Raw genomic sequence first — 26929 nt, forward strand, 5'->3', positions numbered from 1 at the left:
TTCGTTATTACTTGGACAGAACAAAGTCATTCAGGAAATCTGAGCAGCTCTTTGTGTCCTATGCTACAGGTGCTCAAGGAGAGGCTATTTCCAAACAGACCATTTCAAAATGGATAGCCCACTGCATACGCTTTTGTTATTCATTTCATGGAAAATCAGTGCCTGCACACATCAGATCCCACTCCACCAGGGCTACAGCTACCTCAGCAGCTTTCCTCAGGGGGGTCCCTACCAAGGACATTTTGGAAGCAGCTACTTGGAGTTCAGTGCACACTTTCACCAAGCACTACCACCTTCCACTATACTCAAAATCTAGAGCGGGCTTTGCCACAGCAGTCCTGCAGGGCATTCTAGCCCCTCCTAATTCCACTTAGTACCAGCCACCTTTACCTAGCTTTGGGATTCTACCCAAGTGTAATGACTGCAGCTGTATGCATGATGAACATAGTACAGTTTTGTACCTACCATAAATGTTGATGTTGAGTGCTCATACAGCTGCAGTCCAGGTTACCCTCCCTCCATCCCCTCTTAGGACAGGGCTTATTGCAAACACCTTTGACATGCAACTTATTTGGGGTATTCCTTCATGGTGTATTTGCTTGCAACTACTGTTTTGATTTATTTACTTATGTATGTTTGCATAACATCATGTATTGCCTTCCTTTCTGGGGGCACCTGACATCTTGGGCAAGAAAAAACAAAGAAAATGGTGTCAGATGCCTCTTTTATACCCCTGCCGCGCTGACGTCAGGGAGGAAGCGACTACAACCGACGCCAGACCTAGACTTTGGAATTCAGCCGACCGAGGACCCGCCTGCCGGCAGGATAAACCCAAGTGTAATGACTGCAGCTGTATGAGCACTCGAACATCTACATTTATGGTAGGTACAAAACTGTACATCTGAAGTAGGATATTCATTTGTCTGCAACCTGTGGGTTATGGATCCGATATCGGATCCGAACCGGCATGGTTTTCCAGCTATGGATCCAAGCTCTCAGCTCCTCCCCTCACCCATAATGCCCTGCTCTACCCTCATGACCCCAGATCTCGTTTGCCGCGCTGGTGACTGGATTTGGGTTCTTTGCTCTCAGCTAAGTGCTTGTATTTTTACCTGTTAAAACAGAAAGTTTAAAATTTTTTGTGTATTTTTGTGTGAAAGATTAGGTTTCCCTCATTAATAGTTTTGGTTTGAGTTAAATTAAGTAATTTTTTTTCCCTCCCTCTGTTTCAGGTGTGTGTGTAGGCCTGTGTGTCTTTAGTTACTTTTAGTTACTTTAGTAGCTTGTAGATTATGGCTGATCAGCCAAAATCTATCTTTTCTAAATGCTCGAGTGTGGCCATAAGCTCTCACCGGCTGATGGCCACACTCGGTGTTAATAAGCTCGGGTTGAACACCTCACATCTGGGTGTTCCATATGTGCAGGGTTCAACCCCAGGGCACTGAGGGAGCGGAGGTCCAAGCTTGTCTTGGCGGGTCTTTACCGCCAGACTCGGCGGCCTCCGCTCCTTCGGGACTACTGTGGCTACAGTTGATCCCCTGTGGCACCCCTCCTGCTCCTGGGACTCAACCTCCCGCTTCTGGAGAGGAGAGGGATGCTGCTAAAAGGACGGAGGGAGAAGCACCACAAGCGGCGGGCCGAGACCTCTGTTTCGCCCCGCCAGCCAAGCGGCTTCTCCCGGCTCCGTTGTCGGTCTCCTCCTTCTCGGCTCCCCCCTGTGTTTTCACGGGTCCTGAGGAGGAGGAGACCCGATCCGTCGAGGCTATCGAGGAGGCACTCCAGGCCTACCTCGGTAGCCTCGCGAGATCTACATATAGCCTTTGTGATGCTGATCTGGAGCGGCTGATGAGAAGGTTCATCCAGGCCCAGATGCAGATGGGAGTGCGCTTGCCTCCCCTCGGGGAGCTCAACACCCTTTTTAAGCCTATTGCTCCTTCTCCGACCCGCTATCCGGGTTCGGAGCAGCTGGAGCCGAGCAGCCGAGCCGGGGTGGGTCGGCGCCGATAGTACTGGTACCGGACCCGACCCTGCCCCCGGGTGCGTCCGATCCCACCTCTCGGAGCCTGGACCCGAGCCGGATCCGGGGATCAGTGCTCCTTCGGCGCCGTCTGTGTCGGAGCGTACTGTCCCTCGGATCCGAGTGCTTGGCGCCCGGCTCCGGTCCACTCTTCGGATCCGAGGGGAGCCGATTGTCGGATCCTTTGGTCGAGGTCGGCTCCCTTCGGCTTTTGATGTAGTGGAGAGGGCTCTGTTGAGGGTCTCGGACCCCGGCACTTGTTCCGGCTCCGTCCGCTCCCTCTGCACTGGGCCAGGCTTCCACCATCCGGCCCTGGGACAGCCCGTTTCTGTGCCCCAAGTTGCTCCTATGGAGCAAATTGCTGGCGAGGACTCCTCTGACAGCCCCCAGAGGAGGTCCCTCGCAAGCATACGTGCAAAGGAGGCACATTGACTCCCGAGTCTCTCACTGAAGACACGGACTTGGAGGAAGGGAAGGCTCCCCACGGTCACCCCGAGGATGTCTCCTTTGGAGACATCATGGAAATACTCCGTATAAGGGGGTGGTCTGCCCCAAGTCTTCCTCGGACGAGTCCGTGTTCTTGGAGGCATTTGAAGCGGGCCCGTCTACCTCTTGGGTGTCCCCCCGACCCCTGGTGGACCTTATTACCACCAGGGCGTGGAAGGAACCGGACACCGTGGAGCCAATTCCCAAAAGACCGGATAGGATCCTTAGTCCGCCATCCATCCGACCGGACCCATTGGAGTAAGGGGCCTCCGGTAGATGCCATGTTGACGGCGCGGGCCACAGAGGGAACTGGCTCAGGAGAGTCCTCAGTCCACCCACCGAGCAAGGAGTCTCGGATGATGGACCGCTTGGGGAAGCGGATGTTCAGTTCGCGACCTTCTCGGTAAGGCGCTGAACTATTTGGCACATGTTATTCGGATGCAGCGAGATCTTATTAAGGAATACGCTGCATCCCCTGAGTCCATTTCGGAGGAGGACAGAGTTCTGCACTCCACCCGTATGGCCACTCTTAGGTCAGTTACAAATACTTCTATGCGGCTACTCTCCCATGCAACGGAGGGCACCGCTAGAGCTGCGGGGACAGGACTGGTCACTAGACGTCAGGCCTGGCTCCGTCACTGCGATTTTTCTGAGCCCTTCAAAGCGTCGTTTAACGCCCCTTTGATGGTTCTGCTCTGTTTGGCAAGACCGTTCGCGGGCGTTGACCCAGAGCGAAAGGACGGAAGACGCTGTCTGCCGTCGGGATCCGCTTCTCTGCACCCCAGAGGCCCTATTCTAGGAACCAAAAGGGTCAGAAGAAGATGTGGTTCCGGAAGTCGCAGCAGTCCCAGCCTGCTCGGACAACCAGTCCTTCCGTGGCAGAGGAGGACAGGGAGGACGCCGCCCTAGAGGCAGAGGGGCTCCCAGAAACTTCGGGTCCAGGGAACCTTTCTCTGAGGCCCGCAGCGAACCTGAGGGTTGCCCGACTGCTCTACCCTGGAGGCAGTCGGGACGGGGCACCTAGCGGCATGGGAGTCCATAACATCGGACCGCTGGGTTCTCCAAATCATATCCAGGGATATCGCATTCCTTTCCTTCACCTTCCAAAGTTGAAGTCCTCCCAGGCGTCCCACCCGGTCAACGGGAGGCCGCTTTGGCAGAAATTGGCCATCTGCTAAAGAAAAGAGCCATCCAGCCCGTTCCCCAGACCAGATCGGATCAGGGTTCTACTCCAGATTCTTTTTAGTGCCAAAAGACGGGGAACTAAGACCAATCCTAGACCTCTCTCTCTTGAATCTGGCAGTCCCCAAAGAAAAATTCGAATGGTCACTCTGCAATCTATTCTCCCCTTCTGGGAGAAAATCACTGGATGTGCTCGATAGACCTCAAGGACGCGTACTACCACATCCTGATGGACAGGCGCTCAGGAGGTTTCTCCGCTTCGGCTGGGAGCCAGTCACTACCAGTTCGGGTCCTTCCCTTTGGTCTCACCACAGCCCCAGGGTGTTCACCAAAGTATTAGCAGTGGTAGCGGCCCACCTGAGGCTTCAGGGGTGCAGGTCTTTCCCTACCTGGACGACTGGCTTCTTACCGCCTCAACAAGGCATCTACTTCTATTGGCGAGACTCCTTTCTCCATCTTGCTCCCTTTCTGGGCATCACAATAAATACAAAAAGTCCAACCTGGCCCACACAGCTCTTAGATTTTATAGGGGCCAGGCTAGACACAAGGAGTTCTGAGCCTTCCTCACTGCGGACAGAGTTCTAAATCTGCAGCTCCAGGTGCGGGCCATTCTCCATTCAAGTTCTGTTCCAGCGGAGTTGGTCCTGAGGGCTCTAGGGTCCATGGCATCGGCTATAGCACTTCTTCCTCTTGCCAGGCTCAATATGCGTTCTACAGTGGACGCTCTTAGTACAGTGGTCATACCTTGCTCTCCCATGCATCATCCCATAGCGATCAGCAAGGCTTGCAAGCGGTCCCTCTTGTGGTGGCTCCATTCCCGGATCTCCACAAAGGCCGCCCATTTTGTGCTTCTCCCTCTCGCCACAGTGACCACGGACGCCTCCCGCCTCGGGTGGGGGCACTATCTGGGCGGACCGTCCAAGGCACGTGGAGCGATTCAGAGACCTTACTGCATATCAATGTTCTAGAGATGAGAGCAGTGCTCTTAGCGTTGCTAGCACTTCAGGACTTTCTTCCCTTGGGAACAATTGCGATTCAATCGGACAACATGTCTGTTGTCTGGTACATCAACAAGCAAGGGGAACAAGGTCTTACCCTCTTTGTCGAGAGGCCATGAGAGTTTGGGAATGGGCAATCTCCACCAATCGCTTTCTAATAGCAGCACATTCCGGTCGGTCCAACATCCTAGCGGACAAGCTCAGTCGCACCATTCTGACCCCTTACGAGTGGTCTCTCAATTGTCAAGTAGCGGAGCATATTCGCACGGTGGGGAACCCTTCATGCGATCTTTTGCTTCTCCCTCAAACACCAAGTGCGACAGTTTTTCGCTCTAATACCTCCTCCGGAGGTACCCCAAGAGGCGCTCTGGTGCATGCTTGGCCACCCGGTCTTCTGTATGCCTATCCACCCTTGCCTCTGATGCTGCAAGTTCTTCAGAAAGCCTCTCGGGTGGGTTGCAGAATGATTCTCATTGCTCCATTCTGGCCTCGACAGATCTGGTTTCCCTTCCTAAGGTCTCACTCGGTGAATCCTCCTTGGATTCTAGATCCCATCGGATCTGATATCCCATCCATCCTGCATTCCTCCTCCGAACCTGGACAACCTGAAGCTGACCGCTGGCTGCTCCAGTTCCACTCTTGATAAGGACTCCGGTATTTCTTCACCTGTAAAGGCTATTTTGGTGGCGGCTCATAAACCATCCACTAGAAAGGTTTACGAAGCAAATGGAAGCGTTTCTCTTTGTGGGCGGCAAGGCCTGAATCCTTCACGGTTCCTCTCCCTTTAGTGCTTGACTTTCTAACCACTCTCTTTAACGATGGTGCCAGCAGTTCCACAGTCAAAGTTCAACTGGCGGCAATTTCTCACTATCACATTGGCCATGACTCTAATTCTCTTATGTCAGCCAAATTGTGTAAAATATTTCTTAAAGGTACTTTTCTTCTCAGGCCCCCTATAAAACAAGCAGTTCCTCCTTGGGACCTTTCTTTGGTCCTACAGGCCTTGACCGCTCCTCCTTTCGAGCCAGCGGCTATGGTGGATCTCAAATTCTTGTCCTACAAGACAGCCTTTTTGGTAGCCATTACATCAGCCAAGAGAGTTTCTGAACTTCAAGCTTTATCAGCTAAACCTCCTTACTTGGTATTTCATCCGGACCGTGTCTCCCTCAGGACCAACCCGTCCTTTCTTCCTAAAATCGCTTCTGAAGCAAACATCAATCAATCCATTAACCTCCCTGTTTTCTTCCCTAAATATGAAAACAAAGGTGAATATAAGCTACATTCACTAGATGTTCTCAGGCAACTTAGATTTTATCTGAACAGGACAGCTGGTCATAGGCAATCCGACCAGCTGTTTATTTCCTTTGCAAAATTCAATTCGGGCAAGCCAATCTCTAAAGTTTCTCTGTCCTGCTGGATTTCACAGTGCATTTTATTGGCTTATCAAGCTTCAGGAAGGCCCCGGAGGTGTTCATGCCCATTCAACCCGGTCAGTATCTACCTCGGCAGCCTTCAAGGCTAGGATTCCTCTAGATGATATTTGTGCAGCAGCCACGTGGGCTTCATCTCATACGTTTATTTCCCACTATAAGTTGGATCTTGCATCTAGGGGTAGAGCATCCTTTGGCTCGGGGGTGCTCCGGATTATCCTTCCATGATGGCGCCCAAGATTCAGGTAGCTGGGGACTCTGTCCCACAGGTTGCAGACAAATGAATATCCTACTTCAGATTTAGAAGTTATGTACTCACCATAACGTTCCATCTGAGTAGGTGTATTCATTTGTCTGCAACCATCCCGCCCTCCTATCCCCCTGGCCTTTCAGTTTCCTGCATATTCTTTGTTACCCTTTTTAGGGTATTGTTGCTTTGGCAAACTCGATCTGAGGTCATGAGGGTAGAGCAGGGCATTATGGGTGAGGGGAGGAGCTGAGAGCTTGGATCCATAGCTGGAAAACCATGCCGGTTCGGATCCGATATCGGATCCATAACCCACAGGTTGCAGACAAATGAATACACCTACTCAGATGGAACGTTATGGTGAGTACATAACTTCTAATTTCTTCGTGTTTCACTGTTGCAGACATCACATTTGGGTTTATCTGCTTGTAGTAGCCCTCAGTCGGCCTGATACAAAGTCTTGGGTCCTGCGTCGGTTGCTGTCTCATCTTCCATGGCATCAGGTAGTCGGGGGTATAAAGCATGCAGCAGACGCCATTTTATCAGTCTTTCTTACTGTGCGGTGCCTAAAGCCGAAGCAGTTCGCAAGTGCTGGTCGGTAGACTCCTGAAATTTTCGTTTTCGAGTTTCAGAACCGGTCTTCAACTAAAGCGAAGTACCTTGTTGGGGAAACTTTTTCTTGCTCTAAACCGATGTCAGTAAAAGTCAATAATTGTATTTCTTGTGGAAAGCAAATTCCTCATAAAGATTTTCATTCGTACTGTATTCCTTGCTAGGCCCTGACCACAATGTACCTCACTGTCGGTTTTGTGCCTTATTTAAACCACAATCTATTTGTCGTCGGTACATTTTCGCTTCTAAATATTTTGGTACTCAGTTCAAATATCCAGATATGTCTTCAGTAAGCCTCCTGACTACCGACATTCCGAAAAAACGCAAAGATAAAGACCGAGACAGGCCGCCAGTTCGCCGGTATTCAGTGAGGCACTTTCGCAGCGCCTGATACCCGCTACTTCAGATTTGCAGACCTCTACTGAGACCCATACGGAGTTCAGCATGCCGCATGATGCTTCAATTGTGGAACCTGCGGATGTCTCTTCCTTGGATGGGTCCAGAGCCGCTGTGCAGGCACCGGCTTCTGAGGGTGTATTCAGGCCTACTGACTTGCATACTAACCATTGCCATCTTCTACTTCAAGGCCTAAAACTCTATCCATGCCTAGAAAATCGGCACCCAGACTGCATGGTCAGGCCTCTACACCTAAAAATCTAATGATAAGAATGGTTAAAGACCTTATTACTTTAATCGGGGGAAGTCAACCTTCCCCCTGAGAGACCTATTACTGAATTTGGCTATGATTCTGCTGATCAGGATTCTGAGATTTCTGTTTCTTCCGATGACCAGGATTTACCCTCACCTGCCTATGAGGATTCTGATGCAGAGGACTCAATTCCCTCTGCTTCCCCTCCAGAGGATTTCTCTTTTGGTGAAACCTTGCATACTCTTAGGGAGCATTTCCACTTGGAAAGCCAGGATTCCTCTGATTCTAAAAAGAGGCTTAGGGATTTCTTACCCCTGCCACAATACAGACCTTTAGCTATCCCCCCTGTACTGGACATTGTTGATGATGCCTTCACAGAGTCTAGCTTGGCCCCTGACAACTTACCTTCTGCTCCCAGAAAACCAGATAGATATTACAGGGTTCCTGACTCTCACAAGTTCCTTTTTTAAAATTCTACTGCGGATCTTGCAACCATTTCACAGGGACCCAAGGGCATAAAGGCTACTAGTGCCAAATATCCTACCCCCTCTGGTAGAGATTCCAGGGCGCTGGATAGATGGGGTAAGAAGGTATACACTTGGGCAACCTTGGCCATTAGGCCCTTAAATTGCCAGTTTCATATGTTAAAGTATCAACAGCATATTATTGGATTGCTTTAACAGAAAATGATGTTGATTCCTGATTGTGCTGAAAATAAGGATTTACAGGATTTAATGCATTCTGCTGAGCAAGTTGGAAAGCATACTTTGCAATGTGGTTTTGATTCACTAGAGGCATCTTGCAGGGCTGCTGTTACTTGGTCAGTACTTAGAAGGCATGCTTGGCTTAAGGGGCAGTCTTTGCCAGATCATGTTAAAGCTAAATTGTTGGATGCTCAATTAAACCAGGAGTTCCTGTTTGACAACAAGGCTGAGGAAGTTCTTAAAAAGATGGAAGATAAAGCTAAATCTATGCAAACAGTTAAATATTTTTTACAAGTTCAGCCTCCTAGATTTAGTAGGCACTGGCCTTCTAAGAATTGGTCCTTTCCAGCCCCTTTCAAGCCAAACCCAGACACAGCAAAAACCCCAGGTTATCAGTCCCAGGGGACACACAGAACTAAGCAGTGGCGGGCCTCCACTTCCAAATTTGGGAATAATAAGACTCCCCCCTATGGTAAACTGTCTCAATGACTTCCTTTTAAAATTTCCAAGCACTTATCAACTGACTCCCCCTTTGGGGGGAAAGATTGCTCTTCATGCAAAGAATTGGGAACTCATTACCCAAGATAAATGGGTTTTAAATGTAGTGTCCCAGGGATACAGATTTTACTTCCACATGTTGCCAACACCAAGCAGGTGGCTGGACCTACCCCCAAATCAGTGGGTAGAGGCCCCAAAACAAGTACTTTCTCTCTCAAGCATGGGGGCTATTCAACTGGTACCAGAAGAAAAGGGACAAGGTTTCCACTCGAGACTTTTCCTGGTACCCAGAAAAGACAACTCATGGCATCTTATCCGGAACTGTGTGTCCTAAACACCTTTTTGGTGATTCCAAAATTCAAGATGTTAACTCTTCACCAGTTGCTACCCATGATAGGCAAAGATGCTTGGTTGGCAACACTTGATTTAAAGGAAGCCTACCTGCACATCCCAATCAAGGGATCTTGCAGAAAATACCTACACTTTAAAGTAGGCTGCATGCAATATCAAGATGTTCTTCGTGTTTCACTGTTGCAGTCATAACTGTAGGGTACTCCTGCCGGCAGGCAGCCCGAGGTCGGCCAGAATATCAAAGTCTGGGTCAGTCGGCTGCTCAACTAGAACCCTGGCGTCAGGCGCATGGGTATAAAGCGACAGCCGACGCCATCTTCTCCAGTCTTTCTTGCCGTGCGGTGCAAAGCAGTTCGCTAGTTGTTGGCTGGCGTTTTCAAAACAATGTGGTGTGATTGTCGTCTGTCCGAAGTTTTCTACTTCTCTTCTCAAAGCTAAGTACCCCGTTGGGGAAACCTTTTTCTTGCTCCTCCGATGTCAGAAAAAGTTAATAATTGTGTATCGTGTGGAAAACAAATACCTCATAAAGATTTCCACTCTTACTGTCTACCTTGCTTAGGCCCTGACCACGACGTTTCTTGCTGTTGGTTCTGTGCCAGGTTTAATTCTCGCACTATTAAGCGTAGGTACGATTGGGCCTTGAATTACTTAGGTAGACGATTTAATTACAGGATGTCGTCGGATACTTTACCGACTACCGGAATATAGAAGAAACGCAAAGACAAGGACAGGCCTCCGAGGTCCAAACAGGATACTTTGCAGCCAGAACTAGCTTCGGGTTCGGCGGTCGTCAGTGAGGCGCTTTTGCAGCCCCTGTCGTCTGCCACTTCAGAACCGATGGCCGACACGGACTCACATGGGGAGCCATCTAGGCCTAGTAATTTGTCTGCTGCAGGACCTTCGCACGTCGCTCCTTCAGATGGGTCCGGAACTGCTGTGCAGGTACCAGCTTCTGAGGGGGTCTTCAGGCCTTCACACATTACTGTTTCCACAAAGACAAAGGCTAAGTCAAAGACTCCTGTTAAACCCAGACTTTCTGCTCAAGCTTCTTCGGAATCAGCTCCTAAGACTCAGAAGCAATTACTTCGGATGGCTGAGGATTTATTAACTATGATTAGGGGTTCTCACCCTCCTCCTGAGAAGAGGCCTAGACAGGACATCCCTTATGATTCCTCTGATCAGGCTTCTGTATCTTCTGTTTCTTCCTCTGATCAGGATTACTCTTTTCCTCCTTACGAGGATTCGGATGCTGAGGATTCTGTTCCCTCTGCCTCCCCCCCTGAAGATTTCTCTTTTGGGGAAACTTTGCATGAGATGAGGGGGCATTTTCATTGGGAAGGTCAGGATTATTCTGCTTCCAAAAAGAGACTTAGGGAATTTCTTCTTCTCCCTCAGCACAGGCCTTTGGCTATTCCTCCTGTACTTGACATTGTGGATGATGCCTTCTCTGAAGCTAACTTGAATCCTGATTCCATGCCGCCTGCTCCTTCTAAGCCTGATAGATTTTACAGGGTCCCTGATTCCCATCAATTCTTATTTAAGAACCCTTCTGCTGATCCTGAAACTATTTCGCAGGGTTCCAAGGCTGCTAAGGCCGCCTCCTCTAAGAATCCTATCCCCTCTGAAAAGGATTCTCGTGCCTTGGACAGGTGGGGCAAAAAGGTTTATACTTCTGCTACCCTTTCTATTAGAGCTTTAAATTGCCAGTTTCACATGTTTAAGTCCCAACAGTTTCTTTTATCTGTTTTAAAACAAAGGCTTTCTACCTTTCCTGCATGTGCTGAGGACAAGGAATTACAGGATGTGTTGCATGCAACTGAACAAGTTAGCAAACATAGTTTACATTGTAGTTTTGATGCCTTAGAGGCTTCTTGCAGGGCGGCTGCCTCTGGTACTGTTATCAGGAGACATGCTTGGCTTCGTGAGCAGAATTTGCCTGAGCAAGTTAAGGCTAAATTGCTAGATGCTCCTGTTCAGCATGATGTCTTATTTGGATCTAAGGCTGAGGAAATTAAGAAGATGAAAGAAAAAGCCAAATCTATGCAGACTGTAAAAGATTTTTTGCAAGTGCAGCCTCCTAGATTTTCCAGAAATTGGCCCTCCAAAAATTGGTCTTTTCCCACTTCTGACAAGCCTCAAAGGGGAAGATATAGACGCTCCAGAGGTCGGACGCAGGCCTCTTACAGATCTAGACAGTGGACTGCTTCTTCACCTAGAAGGGGAGAAGACAGACCTCAAACCCAAAGAAAGCAGACCCAATGACTCCCTCTGTTGGGCTTCAGGCCCTCTTTTCCTGGATGCCCCTCTCGGAGGAAAACTTTCTCTTTTTTACCAAAATTGGACTCCCATTACCCAGGACAAATGGGTGTTAGACGTGATTTTGAAAGGCTACAGATTCCACTTTCACACTCTGCCAAGGCCATCCGGCTGGCCAGATCTGCCAAAACATCAATGGACAGAGGCCTTAAATCAAGTGGACGCTTTATTGGCCTTAAGAGCCATAGAACCTGTTCCACCTCTAGAGGTGGGGAAAGGTTTTTACTCGACTTTTTCTGGTCCCAAGAAAACAAAACTCCTGGAGACCTATTCTGGACCTCTCAATATTAAACACCTTTTTGGAAATTCCAAAATTCAAGATGCTTACACTTCAACAACTTCTTCCAATGCTCTCACAAGATGCTTGGATGGTAACATTGGACTTAAAAGAGGCTTACTTACACGTCCCCATAAGGCAACATTGCAGGAAGTACCTCGGATTCATGGCAGGCTCGAGACACTTCCAATTCTCTGTACTGCCATTTGGCTTATCTACTGCGCCCAGAGTTTTCACCAAATGCCTGGCTCCAGTAGTAGCTTACTGCAGACTTCAGGGAATTCAGATTTACCCCTATCTGGACGACTGTTTAATTCAGGCAGACAGCAAAGACCTTTTACTTCAACACCTGCATTTTGTTCAACGTCTTCTCCTTCTACTGGGATTCTCAGTGAACACAAAAAAGTCACATTTGATTCCTTCTCAACGAATGACCTTCTTGGGAGCTCTTTTAGACACAAGTTTACAGATGGCCTTCCTGACTCCAGAAAAACAGTTACAGCTGGCTTCAATCTTCAAGACCTTGGCAACATTGACTCAGCTCACTGCAAGGAAATTCCTGCAGGCTTTGGGCTACATGGCCTCTTGCATACTGTTGATTCCAGATGCGAGGCTTCACATGAGGAAACTTCAATGGTACCTAAAGAGTGTATGGTCTCAGCATTGCCACAGTCTGGATACAATGATTCCACTGATTCCCTGCCTCCATAAGGAATTCCTTTGGTGGTCCAGGGCGTGTGTTTTGAACGAAGGGAAGCCCTTTCGTCTTCCTCAACCTACTCAGATCATAACCACGGATGCCTCGGATTATGCTTGGGGAGCTCATTTTCTAGACAAATGCCAACAGGGTTCTTGGACAAACAAACACCTTCTATGGCACATCAACTTAAAAGAAATGTTAGCAGTCCAAAATGCTCTTCTAGCCTTCCAGACTCTTTTGAAGCCAGGACCTCTGCTAATTCGAACAGACAATACCACAGTCATGTGGTACATAAACAAGCAAGGGGGCTCTCACTCTTACCCCCTTTGCAGACTAGCCATGACTTTATGGGACACAGCCCTAAATTTGAATCTGGATCTTCAGGCACAGTTCATTCCAGGAAATCAGAATCTCTTAGCAGACAGCCTAAGCAGAAACATTTTGGACCCTCACTAATGGATGTTGGACCCAAGATAACTGCAGTTTGGGGCTGTCCTCCGATCTGTTTGCATCCCATCTCAACCATCAGTTGCCTCTCTTTTGCACCAGGTCCTTCCACAGGACAGCTTGGAAAGTGGATGCCCTGTCCTTCAGCTGGAGGAATCTTTCGGGATATGCCTTCCCTCCTCTTCCTCTTCTGCCTCGGGTATTGCTAAAGATAAAGCTGGACAAACCCAAACTGATCATTTTGATAGCTCCAAATTGGCCTCGCCAGTTTTGGTACCCTACCCTACTGCATCTTTGCCAGGAACCTCCTTGGAGTCTTCCTCTGACCCATTCTTTACTGTCCCAGCATCAGGGTCAGGTATTTCACTCTCATATCAAGACTCTCTGCCTGGCAGCTTGGCTCATCAAAGACATTTGATTCCTTCTTCTCTTCCTAAACAAGTTTTGGATATTCGTTTGGAAGCTAGGCGTCCTAGTACAAGGAAATCTTATGCTTCTAAATGGAAAAGATTTTGTATTTGGATGCAGGATCGTGGCTCTGATCCTTTAACACCTGATTTTCCATCTATTTTACTTTATCTCTCAGACCTTTTGACTAAAGGTCTTTCCTTTTCTTCCATCAAAATTCATGCTTCTGCTATTTCGGCTCATTTCAATTGTGATCCTCCCATTTTTTCCCACCAGCTGGTTAGACAATTTCTGAGAGGAGCTAAGAATTTAAGACGACCTAGATCTCCTCCTGTTCCTCCTTGGGATCTCAACTATGTCTTGGAAAAGCTTACTTTGCCTCCCTTTGAGCCTGCTGCCTCTGCGGATATTAAGTTCTTATCCTGGAAGACAGCTATCTTGTTGGCCTTGACTTCTGCCAGAAGGGTGTCTGAGTTACAAGTCCTCATGGCAGTGGAACCATACCTCATCTTCCATCAGGACAGAGTTTCCTTGAGGACCAATCCTACTTTTATGCCTAAGGTAGTCTCTAGAGTGGCTCTAAATCAGACTATTTACCTTCCTACCTTTTTTCCAAAACCCCAAAATAAGGGGGGAAAGGATTTTGCATTCATTGGACGTACACAGGCAACTACGTTTTTACCTGGACAAAAACTAAGTTTCAGAAAATCAGATAAATTGCTTATCTCATTTGCTTCCAGTTCTCTAGGTAAAGCTATTTCTAAGCAAACTATTTCCAAATGGATTGCTCATGGAATAAGATATTGTTACTCTCTTTATGGAAAACAGATTCCAGGTACTGTCAGGACTCATTCTACTAGAGCAGCTGCCACTTCAGCAGCCTTTCTCAGAGGAGTCCCAACCAAGGATATTCTGGAGGCTGCCACTTGGAGTTCGGTGCATTCTTTTTCCAAGCACTATAACCTCCCTTTGTACTCTAAGTCTAGGGCAGGCTTTGCCTCTGCTGCCTTGCAGGGTCTTTTAGCTGCTCCTTCTTCTTCATAACCTCCTCCCGTGTTCTCAGCTTTGGGATTCTACCCTACAGTTATGACTGCAACAGTGAAACACGAAGAACATAGTACAGTTGTGTATACCTACCATAAATGTAGATGTTTGAGTGTCTTCACTGTTGCAGTCGGTGTTTCCCTCCCTCCAGACCCCTCTTGCTTCTCTTTATTTACTGTGTTTCCTTTTCCACTACCTTTCTGGTGTATTTGTGTTTCCCTTGGGACACCTTTTGGTTTTATGGGGACTTCTGACATCAGGGGCGAGAAAGGCTGGAGAAGATGGCGTCGGCTGTCGGCTTTATACCCATGCGCTCTGACGTCAGGGTTCTAGCTGGAGCAGCCGACGCCAGACCCAGACTTTGATATTCTGGCCGACCTCGGGCTGCCTGCCGGCAGGAGTACCCTACAGTTATGACTGCAACAGTGAAGACACTCTAACATCTACATTTATGGTAGGTATACACAACTGTACTTTCTCTGCACTGCCCTTTGGCTTATCTACTGCGCCCGGGGTATTCACAAAGTGCCTAGCTCCAGTCATTGCATTTTGCAGGCAAAAAAATATTCAAATATACCCATACCTGGACGATTGTCTAATTCAGGCAGAAAGTCAGGACGTACTTCTGAATCATCTGGCATTTGTATAAAAGGTGTTAACTTGTCTGGGGTACACCATAAACAAAAAGAAATCACATCTGGTACCCTGTTGCCAAATTATATTCCTGGGAGCAAGCTTGAACACAACTTCCCAGATGGATTTCCTCATGCCAGAGAAACAAATTAATTTGACAACTTACTTCACAACTAGTGGCCACAAAAACCCTGCTATCTGCAAGGCAAATACTGCAAGCCTTGGGATTCATGGCCTCGTGCATTCTACTAATTCCATATGCAGCACTGCAAATGAGGAAACTACAATGTTATCTAAAAAGCCTGTGGTGTCAACATTCTCAGGATCTAGAAGCAGTGATTCCTATCATACCTTGCCTACAGTTAGAATTCCTTTGGTTGGCAGAGGCCTGCCAACAAAACAAGGGACTACCATTCACTCTACGCCCCGCCGCCCAAACCCTAACAGACGCATCAGACTATGCGTGGGGGGCTCACCTGGCAGGGAAGTGCATTCAGGGCAAATGGAACCCAAGTCAAATGCACCTGCATATCAATCAAAAAGAAATGTTAGCTGTACAGAATGCTCTGACAGCCTTTAAGGACCACATTCTTCCAGGACAATTAATGGTAAAGACGGACAACACCACTGTTATGTGGTACATAAACAAGCAGGGGGGGTACCCATTCTTACCCCCTCTGCAGACTAGCCATGGTCATGTGGAACACAGCTTTGAACTACCAAGTGCATGTACAGGCTCAATTCCTGCCAGGAAAGCTAAATACACTGGCAGACGAACTAAGCAGAAATCTTATGGACCCACACAAGTGGAAACTGGAACCAAAGATTTTCAACATGTTGACCAACAAATGGGGGATCCCAGATATAGACCTGTTTGCCTCCCCCCAGAACTACCAGTTGGACAAATTCTGCACAAGGACTCCCTACAAACAAGCTTGGAAAGTGGATGCTTTGTGCTTCAGCCGGAAAAAATCTATCAGTTTATGCCTTTCCTCCTCTGCCTCTCCAGAGTGCTACTAAAGATCAAACAGGACAAACCAAGGATGATACTGATTGCACCAGACTGACCACGCCAACACTGTTACCCTCTCTTGCACAGTGTTGCAGCTGGCCCCATGACACCTACCCTGCTGTCTCAGCAGGAGAGCCAGATTCTGCACCCCAGCTTCAAACCCTGAACCTGGCAGCCTGGCTAATTACCTAATCTCTCTGTCACCATCCCTCAGTAAACAAGTGTTGTATGTCATTTTGGGGGGAAGGAGGCCTAGTACTAGAAAATCTTAAGCTGAAAAATGGAAAAGATTCTGTGCCTGAAACCAAACTCAAGGGATAGCCACAGCAGCCCCCAGTTTACCTCAGATTCTTCAATACTTAACTGAGATGCTTCACAAGGGCCTTTCCTTTTCCTCCATCAAAATTCATGCCTCAGCCATTTCAACTCATTACAACACTGAACCACCCCTCTTTTCTCACCGACTGCTCAAGCAGTTCCTCAGAGGGGCCAGAAACTTAAGACCACCCAGGAGAGCCCAAACTCCAGCCTGGGACTTTAATTTTGTATTGGCAAAACTCACTCTTCCTCCTTTTGAGCCAGCTGCAACTGCAGAGTTAAAATTCCTTTCTTGGAAAACAGCTTTCCTTTTAGCAATCACTTCAGCAAGAAGGGTATCTGAATTACAGGCCCTTATGGCAGTGGAGTATTTCATTATCTTTCATGCGGACAGGGTGTCCCTCAGGACCAGTCCCTCTCTCATGCCCAAGGTGGTATCCAGTGTGGGTCTTAATCAGTCCATTCATTTGACAACCTTCTTTTCTAATCCACAGAACAAAGGGGAATGGAGACTGCACTCCTCAGATGTGCACAGACAACTTAGATTTTACTTGGACAGAACTAAACCTCAAAGGAAATCTGAACAACTGCTGGTGGCATTTGCTGCAGGAGCAGAGGGGAAGGCTATTTCAAAGCAACCCATTTCTAAATGGATAGGCCAGTGCATTCATTTCTGCTATAAGCACCATGGTAAACCTATCCCCCAGGGCATTAGACCCCATTCAACCAGGGCTGCATCTACCTCCTTTCTCAGAGGTGTCCCTACCAGAGACATCCTAGAAGCTACTACCTGGAGTTCTGTACATACTTTCACCAAGCATTACCATTTGCCAATTTTCTCTAAATCCAGAGTTGGCTTTACCACTGCAGTTTTGCAGGGCCATATAGCTGGTCCTAATGCTATCTAAATTCCTCCTTCCATCCTTAGGTTTTGGAGTCTACCCAAATGTGATGACTGCAACAGTGAAACATGAAGAACATAGTACAGTTGATGATAAACAAAACTTAGACTCACCACGACAGTTGTTAATATTGAAAGAAGGACTTTATTTTTACAAGGGTAAGAAGGGTAAGCGCTTTCGCGTATCTCCTGATACGCTTCCTCAGACCATATATAGTAATGAACATCCAGAGAATATATAGTAAAAACAGAATTCAAATTATTCAATTAATTCATCAATAAAACAATCAAATCATTAAAAGAAATGCTTCAAGCATTAAAAGCAATTAATGACGACACATACTCCTAGTTTTATCAAGCAAAGCATTTGTAGTCAAAAACTTTTTTCAACTTTCAAAACTTTTAAAATTGCATATGAAACTATGAATTGTTAAACATAAATCAAATGTAAATTCTCACTACCTCAGATTAAGCATAAATAAATAATGTGTATTAAATATGCCTGTAAGATCTTAAAACACATTAATATATAGACAAAAATATATACAAAATTCTATGAAATTCATGGGTTAAAATCCCTGTATAAAGAGTGTAGATGTATATACAGAATATTGAAATTGTTCAATGAATATTTATATAATTCACCTTAGACCATGTTGCTATATATAAAAGCAAAATGTATGTATATAAAATTGGTTATAACGTTTCGTGAAAACTTGTCTACACAAAGGTTATAACATGAATAAAAACTGTATTAAGAAAAATCAGTTTAAAATTGCTTCAAAATATAAATGTATATGCATATATGAAGATACATGAAAATACATAATAAACTTGATTAATAAATAGGTGAATGAATAAGTAAATAAATAAATAAATGAATAAATAGGTAGACAGTACTTCATCTGCGTGTATTCAAAAAAGATCTAAGTGAAACGTAAGCATTAAGTCCAGGGGGATGATGACCCTTCAACCTAAGAATCCATTTCAACTCCTTCAACTCTAATAAGTTCATATAATCACCACCTCTAATGTTCGGTTCTACTATTTGTAATACTCTGAATACAAAGGAATGACCAGGGAAAAGTTGTGCATGCTTTGCTAGAACATTAAGCTCATTCTTATTTTTAATATTGTATTGATGGTTATAAATATGGTTTTTCAACTTCCTCTTGGTCAGACCTACGTAGAACACTGGACATTGTTCACAGGTGGCTAAGTATATTAGACCGGTGGTATCACAGGTAGCATGAAATCTGGGTGCAAATGTATAAGGAAGCTCTGGGTGTATAAATTCTTGTTTCATAGTCAGATACTTGCAATAATTGCAATGACAACAAGGATGAGTACCTACACTATTCCTTAACTGTATTGTATCCAACTTTCTACTACCTGCCTTGTCACATAAGTCTTTTTAAATTCATGTTGTTTCTGTAGGTAAAGTGAGGATTCTTGCCTACTAAATTCAAAGTACGGTCATCTGTTAATAAAACTTTCCAATTATTGGCAATGATTTTTTTGATATTAGCATTGTCATTAGTATAAGTGGTCAAAAAACTAATTCTCATGTTTGACTTTTTCTTATCTTCATTAACATGAAGAACAGAAGGTGAATGTTTATACCTAGTTGCCATTCTAGGTATTTCTTCTTCACCTAAAACATGCCTTCTAATGTTTTTTACTAGCTCATGATCATACCCTCTATCTAAAAATATTTTTTCCATTTTTTCAGCCTCTTTTAGTAGATCTAAACTGTCTTTACATATTTTGGAGAGTCTGATGAACTGACTTTTTATTATCCCACTAAACACATGACATGGGTGCATGGTGTCATAGCTTAAAATTGTGTTTCTCCAGCATAATTTTCTATGCAATGTTGAAGTCAATACACCATCTCTTATGTCTAAAGAGACGTCTAAAAAACGTACTGAGTCAAAAGAAGTTACTGCTGTAAATCTAAGGAAATTCGTCGTGGTCTCAAGGTAGTTTTTAAAAAGATAAAACTCTTCTACTGAGCCATCCCAAACAATTAAAATGTCATCTACAAAACGTTTGTAAACTAAAACCTTGCTAAAATGGGTGCTGGTAAAAACGTACTGCCTTTCCCAGTGATACAACACCAGGTTGGCATACGTATTCGCGCAAGGGGTGCCCATGGCGACCCCAGATACTTGTAAATATAAGCTCCCCTCAAATGAAAATACATTGTTATTTAAAACCAGGTCTAATAAATGACATATCAATATTTCCTGATTCCTGTCTACAGATGGAAAGACTTGCAGTACTTCTCTTATTGCTTGTGTCCCTTGATCATTGGGAATAGAGGTAAAAAGACTTTGAATGTCCATAGTCACTAATAAGTGTTTGCCTTTTATAAGATAGGTATCTAATTCATCTAAGGAAGACAATAACTGATACGTATCTTTAAGGATACTTGAGACCTAGTTAACTAATGGCCTCAATGTGTCTTCTAAATATACAGAAATATTTTCTGTAGCCCACTTTTCACTGGACACAATCGGATGCAATGGGGGGGGGTACCTTTATGCAATTTTGGTAGACCCTTGATAACTGGAACAACTGGGCTATCATTGAGTAAAAATTCATATAGACTTGGTGATAACTGACAACACATAAGTAAATCATATAAGTCATCTTTGATGGCATTAATAATTTCTGACAACTTACTTTGATCTATCCCTAAGTAAGTAGTGTCATCATTTAACATGTTTAACATCAGAGATTGATAATTCTCAAAATCAAATAAAGCAATACCACCACCCTTGTCTACTGGTCTCAATACTATAGAGGAATCATTAATAAAATTGTTTAAAGATAACCTAATGTCTCTAGACATGTTAAAATACAAACATTTTCTCTCGCCACTAAAAAAATAATGGTAGAGATCTTGTTCACACATTTATATAAAGGATTCTACATGTGCTGGCAATGGAGGTGTGTAAGAACTTTTCTTTTTATGAAAGTGCAAGTCGGATACATTTTCGGTCTTGTTTCTTGAAACATTTCTGTCAAAGTATAGCTTCAGAGCAACAGTGCGCCCAAACAAACGTAGATCAATAAGTATGTCTGATAGAACGCTGCCCTGTGAAGGGACAAACGACAGTCCTCTCTTTAACAAGTCTCGATCATTTCTAGTAAGCACATACCTTGACATGTTAAAAACATAGTACAGTTGTGTACACTTACCATAAATGTAGATGTTGGAGTGTATTCACTGTTGCAGTCCTGGTTACCCTTCCTCCAGCCGCCTGACTTCTTTTGGCTATATCTCTATTCTCCTTTACTATACTTAAAAGCTTTTTGGTGTATTTGCTTTTTTGTTGGAGGTAATTACGGGGGGCACCTGACATCTGTGGCAAGAAAAACGGATGTAATGGCGTCGGCTGCATGCTTTATAGTCCCTGACTGCCTGACATCACGGAAGAAGAGACAGCAACCGACGCAGGACCCAAAGACTTTGATAATCAGGCCGATTGAGGGCTACTGCAAGCAGATAACCCAAATGTGATGACTGCAACAGTGAATACACTCGAACATCTACATTTATGGTAAGTGTACACAACTGTACTTTCTGTGATACCTAATGAGTTAAGTGAGGGCCTGCCCTAAGCTTACTGTCAGTGAGCTACATGTCTACATCTCTGGGTGCTCTGGATAAGCAAATATCTCCAGCCTTGTGACCCACTTGTGTACTAGTGTTATCAAAGAACTCAGTGAGTTTAATACATTCTGACTGAAATTTATGACTAGTAATTTTTAAAACGTTTTAAAGCAGTGTGGTTACCTTCTGGGCATCTGATTGCCATTTGACAACTTATCAAGATCCTGAACAGTGTGTAGAACCTGGAAAACCTCCCGCACAACTGATAGAGAAATAGTTGATTGTATGTGCTGGCAGTCATTTTGTGCACGGTCGTGGTACATTGGGGATTGGGGAATTTGCCTTTTTCCCCACTGTAGAGTGATGTCTGAGTTGCTGTATGTAATTGGCATGGGGGTGGAGGCATAGGAGGGATTGCCCCTTTGCAAAAAAAGAAAAAAAAGATTTGTTCTTTTGTTTTTTTTTTTTTGTTTTTTTTAATATCAACTGCTGGTAAGTTGTGCATGATCATTTGCCATTCAGTGCCTTTAAGTTTCAGTCTGTCGTAGTTCTATTTGTTCCTAGCCTCTTATCTCTTACATTGTCTTTCTGTAGTTGATGAGGGTGACTAATTCAGAATTTGTACCAGTTGGAGCAGCTTAGTGCGTTAATCAGCTGATTGGACACTGGTACCTTACAACTGCATGTCTCATTACTGTAATGCTAAATGGATTACATAAAATTGTTCCTCTCTGGACTGTCCTGCCGTATTCAAGCTTATATTCTCTAAGAGTCTTTGTAAGTTCATGTAATTTTTGGTGCCATTCTGGAGTTAGGAACTGGAGTGCATCTTTCATGGCATACTTGGTAAGTGGCAGACAGCACAGTCATGGTTAATTGTAGCAGACCTTAGCTTAATAGTTTGCATTGGTAACTGTTTTTGAAAGAAAATGAAAAACTCTGAAACCTGTTAGTAGTCACGTACTACCTTTATTTTGAATTTCCTGCAGTGTAATGCAGCCTTGTCAAATTCAGAGGTGCACTTCCATTGTACTTACTGGCCTAAGTGGCTGCTACAGTAAACTTGCAATTTATGTGCCCTGTACCCACTTCTGTGGGTGCTGGGGTAAGTAAAATTCTGCAGACATTTTATGCAGGTCATGCTACAGCAAGTGTATTGCAATTTCTTTATGGGAAGCAGTCATTGTGTGCAGTGCAGAGTTGGATTTCCAGTCTTATGCAGTGGTTTAATTATCTGGCTAAAGTTATGCGACAATCTTACTAGTTCATCTTTGTCATCAAATGCTTTTTGAAGAAGGAAGTATCTATCCATTTAACAGACTTGTTTCTGGTAGATTTTAAGAGTTCTTTTTGGTGTATTTACAGACAGAAATACATGGCTGGTTACTTGCTGTGGGTGTGGTTGGGTGGATGGGTGTGCATTTAAAAAGAATTTAATGAAGCAGGTAAAGAGACATTCTAGCAATTGTAACAAATTAAGAAGATTGTACAAAACTTATTTTAAGTTATTTATTCAGTAACCAGACTAATGAAATGGTCTGTAAGATAAAGTGAAAGACTGCTGAAATGCTACTCAGTGGTCCCTGATTTGGCTTAGTTAAAATGCTCTCCATATTTCATTTGCCTGAATGTATTAATGCTTTGCATTTTTTTTAACTTTGGATGGTTTTCTTTTATAATATTACTGTTCTGATTTGTTTGGAACTGGATACACGGTTGTGCTGTAGTGGATTGTATGTAACATTTTACATTCTCTTCTACATGCTTATTTATTATGCAGAACAGAGTTTTCTTTCTTAGCACTTGCACATGAAACTGACAGTTTTTGTGTTTTAGAAATGTGATATGTTCTTCTGGGCACTATCTACTGGTATGTCTGATATTCATGTTTATCGCAGCCATAGCTGGATTGTGGCACCCACTGCCCCTGCCCAGTCTGGCACCCCTCAACACTAAGTTGAGCAGCAAAAAAAAAAAAAAAAAAGTTTGGAGAAGACCATGGTAGGGGAGGAGTGGCAGGCACCTGTTAATGCCATCATGTTTATATAAGAAGTGTGTGTGTGTGTGGGGGGGGGATCTGCAGATTGTGTCCCCAAACACATTGCACTTGAAGCAACAGCTCCCTTCACCTTACTCTAGCTGTGCTTCAGATGTTGATATAAACACTTCAGATTAAATTCAAATGTTAAAAAAGATCTGCAGTTTCATTGGTGGTGAGCAGTGTGTCACTTGTTTCAATGCAGAGCCTAGCATGGGGGTGCAAGCAGTCTGCCTGGTAATTAGCCCCATGCAAACACAACCATGCCAAAAAGCCTTGAATTAAGCTTTTCTGCAGCAGCTATTGCCTCACATTTTTTGGTTTCCTTTATAACACTGTAAATAACACAAATATTGTTACAGATTTTGATTAATTCTTTTTATTTGCATAATATTGTATGATTTTTTCATAACTGTGATGAAAGAGAGAAATTGCAGAAAAGTTTAAAGAATTAGCTTTTCTGTCCTTGTTCTGGATAATTTCTAGAGCAGTACAACATTGTCATTTCCAGAAATGAAGATCTTTGGTACTTAATGGCCCAAGATGGAGGAATTGTACGAAATGTATAATCCCAGAGATACATCTGCATCTCCAGGTGCTAGGTGTAAGTAGAAATCTGCAGACATGCTACCCAGTTGTATGCTGGAGTGCCATTCTGCAGGCTGTGGCAGGAGTGCAGTAGTGTGTCTTTGTGTACACGATAGTATGCCGATGTAATGGAGCACTAGGATTTCACTAAGATTATCTTGGTAAAGGGGAAAGGTTTTGAGACAGCATTTAGTGGCACATTATTTGCAATGGTGATGGACAGGTTGACAGACGAGATCAGACAGAAGTCCCCGTGGACTATGATGTTTGCAGATGACATTGTGATCTGTAGTGAGAATAGGGAACAAGTGGAGGAGACCCCGGAGAGGTGGAGATATTCTGTAGAGAGAAGAGGAATGAAGGTCAGCAGGACTAAGACAGACTATATGTGTGTGAATGAGAGGGAGGATAGAGGAATGGTGAGGATGCAGGGAGTAGAGGTGGTGAAGGTGGATGAGAGTAAGTACTTGGGATCAACAGTTCAGAATAATGGTCAGTGTGGAAGAGAGTACAGGCAGGATGGAGTGGCTGCAGAAGACTGTCAGGAGTGATTTGTGACAGACGAGTACCAGTAAGAGTGAAAGGGAAGATCTACAACAGGGTAGTGAGACCAGCTATGTTATATGGATTGGAGACTGGCATTGACAAAAAGACAGGAGCCGGAGCTTGATGTGGCAGAGTTGAAGATGTTAAGATTTGCACTGGGTGTGACGAGGATGGACAGGATTAGGAATAAGTATATTAGAGGGTCAGCCTAGGTTGGAAGGTTTGGAGACAAAGCCAGAAAGGCAAAATTACATTGATTTGGACGTTTGCTGAGGAGGGATGCAGAGTATATTGGGAAAAAGATGCCAAGGATGAAGCTGCCAGGTAACAGGAAAAGAGGGAAGGCCTAAGATAAGGTTTATGGATGTGGTGAGAGAGGACATGCAGGTGGTTGGTGTGACAGAGCAAGATGCAGAGGACAGGAAGAAATGGAAACAGTTGATCTGCTGTGGTGACCCCTAACGGGAGCAGCCGAAAGAAGAAGATTTAGTGGCACATTATCATCCACAAAAATGTACTGGGTTTGACAACCTGTTTGCTCCAGATCATTCTTCTGTTCCATTTTTGCATAGTACATGTTCATGTGACTGAAGTGTGACCCAGGACTTGGTGCCAATATCTCATGCCTAGTGATTGTGCTTTTGTTATCTGCCAAGCCACAGCTGTTTGCTATTTTTTGAAGAATCTTTAAAACATATCCCATGGGATGAGGTATAGACCATGTCTTGTGGGTCCTAAAGTTTCCCTGTGTATCAGAGGCAGTGGTATTTTGGTTGATACATGTCTGCCATGATTTCAGTGAACAGCCCGAGTGTTATTCTTCTTGAGAAGGTATTGTGTTGGTGAGACTTTGATGTGGTGGGCATTGCTTAGTGTTGTTAAACAGCTTATAGAATTCATAGCAGCCTGATTGGAGTTTGTGGTGGTGGTTAGCATTTGTTAAAAATGTTAATTATGCTGGCCATATGCTTGTTCCATATTTCTTTTGTCTCTTGCATTGTTTGCCCTTGCACCTTGGCCCTGATCTATCTCCTCCATGTTTGCTTTGTAATATTTACAGAAATGTGCATCTCCCAGTTGCTGCTAACCTCACTCTGTCTCTTTGGGACCTTAATGTTGGGAAACATTTCCTTTTTCGATACTAAAGTGCACAGCCTGTTAATACAGATCTCAGCAGACTAAAACCAAGTAAATGCAGGAGAGCTAAGGAAATAATCTACCATTATTTAGTCCCATGTAAAAAACAAAAAACAAGACAAGTCTGAGGTTTCCCATTCTTAATTAATATGGCTTTATTTATCTTGAATATCCACTTTCATCCAAAGACTTCATCAGGCATGAGCACCTTGGTAAATGCCGTTGTTTTCAGTCTGAGGGAAACTGCTAAAGAATTTGGACCAGTGGGCGAATCTTAATTTGCTGTTGTACTACTTGTATGCTGGCCTTTTCTGACAGTCTCATGTCTGTGATGGTAATTGGGTTGCATATGATTGTTGTTAGCTAAATTCTGCTGCAGTCTTCTTGTAAGCTCAAAACTGATTTTCTAACTGTGTATACAACTTCATACAATGTCATGGTAACGCTTTTAAGTTTCAACCTTCAGTATTCCTTTAATGGGGTACTTGGTGAGTGGCAGATAGCATTGTCAATGCTCCATATTAGCAGACCATGGTTTAGTAGTTTGTTTTTGAAAGAAAAAATATTCACTTAAGAAAAATGAAAAGCAAGTTGACATATCTTTCTGCTTTTGCTTTGAAGAATTTGTGCTCTGGTGCAGCTTGTCAAATTCAGAGCTACATTTCAATTGTACTTACTGGCCTAAATGGCTGCTACAGTAAACTTGCAGTTCATAGGCCCCATGTCCACATCTGTGGGTGCTGGGGATAAGTAAAAATCTGCAGACATGTTAATCCAGGTCAGGCTTTGGCAAGTGTACAGTATTTCCTTCCTTTTTTTTTTTTTTAAGACAATCACTGGGTGCAATGCAGAATAGGATCCTGATGTTAGTTCTGAAAAACGTTTGCTAAATTATCTGGCAAATGGGATGGGACTGCCTTACTTGGTCTAGCAGTGTCAGGAAATTCTTGTTAAGTGAGGAAGAAGTGCCCCTCCTTCTGGTAGCTTTCAGAAGTCATCAGTATTGTCCTTGCATGTTTTTCCATCTGTTAGTTTAAGGTGAAGAGGTGGACTGTTAATACTGCTGCGTTTCTGTGTACAGTGATAGTTACAGTTGCTGTTTTAAATTTCTTTCAAAATATTGACGTGTGACAGGCCTTTTTTTGAAGAATTTTATGTTGTGCAGCACTTTGTTAAAAGAGGAAACCTGAAATTCTGAATCCAACACATACCAGAATGAACACTAGATGTCCTTCTAGTCATCTGTTGCAATACTCATAACATGAGGGAGTTCCCCGCTGTAGGTGACCCGTCGTCGGCCAGTGTACAAAAGACTTCACTATCGTAGGGTGCATGGTATGTCGCATGTAGGCTGTGAGCGGACATCAGCCATAAAAGCAACATACGCGCACACCATCCTCAGAACTTCTCTGCCGGCAGATCTGAATGCTATATTCCAACGTGGCCTGGCTCTTGAGTCATTTGTGATTCTTCTAAATTCAGTTAAGTGCCCCATTGGAATTTTTTTACTTTTGCTACTGTCTTTGGTTAGAGCTCATGTCTTCCAAGAGGGGCAAGTGCCAGTGTGGACGACAAATTCCACACAAGGATAGCCACCTCCAGTGCCTGTTCTGCTTAGGCCCAAACCACGCCCACAACAACTGCTGTATTTGTCAGGTGTTTGTCCCAAAGACTTTAAGGAGTAGATGATCTTCCTTAGCCGTCTACCCTGAGAATCGGTGCTTAAAGCTGCTAGCAAAAAGAACAGTGGAGGGATCCCGGGGCCCAA

General features: G+C 44.6%; 1 protein-coding gene and 2 non-coding genes across 3 annotated transcripts in view; all 3 read left to right on the forward strand.

The window, feature by feature from the left end:
• The window catches only part of TBRG4 (transforming growth factor beta regulator 4), a 1565288-nt gene that overhangs the window by 636541 nt on the left and 901818 nt on the right, over positions 1 to 26929 (forward strand). The window lies entirely within an intron of this gene.
• On the forward strand, positions 21847 to 21981 carry LOC122797490. Its single transcript, XR_006364167.1, has one exon. It is a non-coding gene; the product is annotated as a small nucleolar RNA SNORA5 (small nucleolar RNA).
• On the forward strand, positions 25797 to 25931 carry LOC122797496. The gene has a single exon (XR_006364173.1). It is a non-coding gene; the product is annotated as a small nucleolar RNA SNORA5 (small nucleolar RNA).

This window comes from Protopterus annectens, chromosome 3.part0 (assembly GCF_019279795.1).
Source record: "Protopterus annectens isolate FY-2018-M chromosome 3.part0, PAN1.0, whole genome shotgun sequence".
NCBI classification, from domain to species: Eukaryota; Metazoa; Chordata; order Ceratodontiformes; family Protopteridae; genus Protopterus; species Protopterus annectens.